Source organism: Balaenoptera acutorostrata, chromosome 9 (assembly GCF_949987535.1).
Source record: "Balaenoptera acutorostrata chromosome 9, mBalAcu1.1, whole genome shotgun sequence".
Lineage (NCBI taxonomy): Eukaryota > Metazoa > Chordata > Mammalia > Artiodactyla > Balaenopteridae > Balaenoptera > Balaenoptera acutorostrata.
Window position 1 is genome coordinate 30,398,160 of NC_080072.1, and position 5,130 is coordinate 30,403,289.

A 5,130-nucleotide genomic window follows, 5' to 3' on the forward strand; every position below is an offset into this window, starting at 1 on the left:
GTGGGAAAGAAGTAAGAATCTATAAGAAAGAGAAAATTCCACTAGGAAAAGCAAGTATATAGTAAGGATTGATGATCAACCACTTAGATAAATCAGTACATAGATTAAAAGACAAAAAAATTATAAAAGCAACTATAACAACAATAAACAGCTAAGGGATGAGCATGAAGATGTAAAATATGATATCAAAAACACAAAATGGGGACTTCCCTGGTGGTGCAGTGTTTAAGAATCTGCTTGCCAATGCAGGGGACATGGGTTTGATCCCTGGTCCAGGAAGATCCCACATGCCATGGAGCAACTAAGCCCATGGGCCACAACTACTGAGCCCTCATGCCACAACTACTGAAGCCCATGAGGCTAGAGGCCATGCTCTGCAACAAGAGAAGCCACTGAAATGAGAAGCCCGTGCACTGCAATGAAGAGTAGCCCCCGCTCGCCACAACTAGAGAAAGCCCGTGCGCAGAAACAAAGACCCAACACAGCCAAAAAAAAAAAAAAAACCCACAAAATGAAGGGGAGAGGAGTAAAAAATGTAGGTTTTTCAGAATGATGACTAGTTTAAAACAAGTAGATAAAATTATAGGTCAATGTATATGAACCCCATGGCAACCAAAAATCAAAAACCTACAGTAAATACACAAAAACTAAAAAGAAAGAGCACAAGCCTACTACTAAAGAAAATCATCAAGCCACAACAGAAGAAACAAAAGGCAGAAGAAATGGACTGAGAACTATGAAAACAACCAGAAAAAAAGTAATACAATGGCAACAAGTACATACTTATCAATAATTACTTTAAGTATCAATGGACTAAATGCTCTGATCAAAAGACACAGGGAGGCTAACTGGATAAAAATAAACAAAAAAAACAAAAACAAGACCCTTCAATATGCTGCAAAAGGAAGGATAAAAATCACATGGTTATCTCAATAAATGCAGAAAAAGCATCTGACAGAATTCAACATCCATTCTTGATAAAAACTCTCATCGAAGTGGGTAGAGAGGGAACATTATCTTGACATAATAAAGAACGTTTATGACAAATGCACAACTAACATCATACTCAATGGTGAAATTCAGGAACAAGACAAGGATGCCCACTCTCACCACTTCTATTTAACATAGCATTGGAAGTCCAAGCCACAGCAATCAAACAAGAAAAACAAAAGGCACCCAAATCGGAAAGAAAGAAGTAAAACTGTCACTATTTGCAGACGACATGATACTTTAAAGTCTCCACCCAAAAAACTATTATAACTAATAAATGGATTCAGCAAAGTTTCAGGATACAAGATTAATATACAGAAACCAGTTTCTTTTCTATACACTAATAATGAACTATCGGAAAGAGAAAGTAAAAAAAAAAAAAAAAATCCTGTTTAAAAATCACATCAAAAAGAATAAAATACCTAGGAATAAACTTAACCAAGGAGGTGAAAGACTTATATTCTGAAAAAATAAAACACTGATGAAGGAAATTGAAGATGATACAAAGAAATACAAAGATATCTTGTCCTCTTAGATTAGAATAATTAATATTGTTAAAATGGCCATATTACCCAAAGCAATCTATAAATTTAATGCAATCCATATAAAAATACCCATGATGGTTTTCACAGAACAAATAATCCTAAAATTCATTTGGAACCACAGAAAACTCTGAATTGCCAAAGCAATTTGAGAAAAAAAGAACAAAGCTGGAGACATAACCCTTCCAGTCTTCAGACTACACTGTAAAGCTACAATAATCAAAACCACATGGTATTGGCACAAAACAAACACAAAGATCAATGGGACAAAATAGAGAGTCCAGAAATAAATCCATGTACTTATAGTCAATTAATCTGCAACAAAGTAGGCAAGAATATACAATGAAGAAAAGATAATTTCTTCAATAAGTAGTGCTGGGAAAACTTGACAGCTTCATGTAAAATAATGAAATTGGAACATTTCCTCACCCCTTATATAAAATAAACTCAAAATGAATTAAAGTCCTAAATGTAGGGCTTGAAACCATAACACTCCTAGAAGAGAATAAAGGCAGAACACTCTTTGACGTAAATTGTAACAATATTTTTTTTTGCATCTGTCTCCTAAGACAAAAGAAATAAAAGCAAAAATTTAAAAATGGGACTTAATTAAGCTTAAAAGCTTTTGCATAACAAAGGAAACCATCAACAAAATGAAAAGATAACCTGCGGAATGGAAGAAAATATTTGCAAATGATATGACGGACAGGAGTTAATATCCAAAATATATAAACAGCTCATATAACTCAATATCAAAAAAGCAAACAACCCAATCAAAACAACGGGAAGAAGGGCTTCCCTGGTGGCGCAGTGGTTGAGAGTCTGCCTGCCAATGCAGGGGACACGGGTTTGAGCCCTGGTCTGGGAAGATCCCACGTGCCGTGGAGTGGCTGGGCCCGTGAGCCACAATTACTGAGCCTGCACGTCTGGAGCCTGTGCTCTGCAACAAGAGAGGCCGCAATGGTGAGAGGCCCACACACCGCGATGAAGAGTGGCCCCCGCTCGCCGCAACTGGAGAAAGCCCTCGCACAGAAACGAAGACCCAACACAGCCATAAATAAATAAATAAATACTTTAAAAAATGATGACTCCCTTCTTAAAAAAAAAAAAAAAAAAAAACGGAAGAAGATCTGAATAGACATTTTCCAAAGAATACATACAGATGGCTAACAGGCATATGAAAAGATGCTCAACATTGCTAATTAACAGAAAAAATGTAAATCAAATCAACAGTGAAATATCACCTTACACCTGTCAGAACAGCTATCATCAAAAAGGCTACAAATAACAAATGTTGGAGAGGATGTGAAGAAAAGGGAACATTCATACACTGTTGGTGGGAATGTAAATTGGTGTAGCCACTTTGGAAAACAGTATGGAGGTTCCTCAAAAAACTAAAAATAGAACTACCAATGACCCAGCAATTCCACTCCCGGCTACATATTTGGAAAAAAAGAAAACACTAATTCAAAAAGATACATGCAACCCAAGGTTCGTAGCAGCACTATGTAGAATAGTCAAGATAAAGAAGTAACTCAAGTGCCCATCAACAGATAAATGAATAAAGAGGATGTGGTATACATATATATATGTGTGTGTATATATATATAGACACACACACATACACACACATACACACAATGGACTATTACTCAGCCACAAGAAAGAATGAAATTCTTCTATTTGCAGCAACATAGATGGACCTAGAGAATATTATGCTTAGTGAAACAAGTCAGACAGTGAAAGACAAATACTGTATGATATCACTTTTATGTGGAATCTAAAAAATAATACAAACGAATATATATGCAAAACAGAAACAGACTCACAGATATAGAAAACGAAGTGGTGGTTACCAAAGGGGAGAGGGAAGAGGGGTGAGCAAATTAAGGGTATGGGATTAAGAGATACAAACTAGTATGTATAAAATAGATAAGCCTCAGGGACACATTGTATAGCAAAGGGAATTGAAGGCATTATCTTGTAATAACTTTCAATGAAGTATGATATGTAAAAGTACTGAAGCACAATACTATACACCTGAAACTAATATTATAAATCAACTATACTTCAATAAAGAAATGCTAAATTTCCCATTTTTATATACTGAAAAGTCAAAAGCTACTGTTTTGTTTCTAATCTGAAGTTAGATGAATTTAATCATAACGATATGTTAATTATAACATAAGGGTTGCCACCAGCACAATTAAAAACAGACTTTACCACCCAACTTCCAAAGTATATTTTTTAAAAATTAAGAAACTAAAGAAAGGAAATAGAATCGATGTAAAGCAAAAGGCAAAAAACAAAACAGCAGAAGAACATGAAATAAGCAGATTTCTAATAAATGTAAACAGCAATTTCCACCATTATAAAGCATGATTTCTTGAAGTAGACCAAAATACTATATCTTGCTTTCCTACTTACACAGTTCTAAAAAAAAATAAAACTAGCCAAAAAAAAAAAAAAAAAGGATTCCTAAATGTGCATTAGAGAATAATACGGAAACAAAAATTCAATAGATAAATCAGAATGTAATGCAAAGGGAAGATGACAATCATTTTAAATTGATACAAGCTACATCCAAGGTAAAGACCTGATTAATAAATACCTATATGCAAAATTAAAATAAAGCATTTTAAGATATAAAGCATTTAATGTATTAGAGATGTAAATGACATTAATGGACATTTATGAAACCATTATCTGTATATAATAGACAAAATACTCAAGTATATAAAGTATACATAACAACTGCACTTCTCAAAATCAAACTTTAACAGAAGTTCCCAGTGCGTTATACTGATATCAACCCTCCAGAAGAAATGTCATCATGTCACTTGTAGCTTTATTTATTCTTCATTGGAACATGTTGCTCCAGTTTAAGATATTGAATAAAATTCATAAAGGATAAGAACGATATGATTGATAAAGTAGAATTAATAGATGAAACCTAACACATACAGATTTATTCTCCTAAGTATTCATGGAACACTTGAAAAATGCATCACGTGTTTAAAGGAAAATCCTCAGTAACTTCCACACAGATATAGGTGTTCTACCCAATAATAGTGAAGTATATTCCCTGCTGACCCTTGTACACAGTTTATTGTTTTTGATATCTCTGTGGAATATCTTCCAATGGGAACTTCTAGAATTGACTGCCACTAGCAGAGTACTACAGTGTCAGCTTCTAATGCTCTCTCTTTCATTTGCACAAATACTAGCCTTGCACAAAGTTTTTCTCATATTCCAAATTGTGTTCATTGCTAAGAATGCAAATACCTCCTTTAAATTTTGAAGCTGTTTTGATTTGGGGTTTTGCATATGTGAGGCATGTTTGGACAATAAAAATGAAATTCAGAAATTCAGAAAGAAATTTAGAATGGTGAGACAAATGGCCATTAAAGCATTACCATTTATAAGTGAAGTTAGAAGTGAGGAATCTGTTAGAAGAGAGACAGCATCAACATGAACTTCATTGGTTATCAAGGAACTGAACATAAAAATGATACATTAATATGTAATCTTATCAAAGAAAACTGTAAATTGGTACTTTACAGTTTTATAAGAAAGTGATATAAGCTTTTGGAATGCA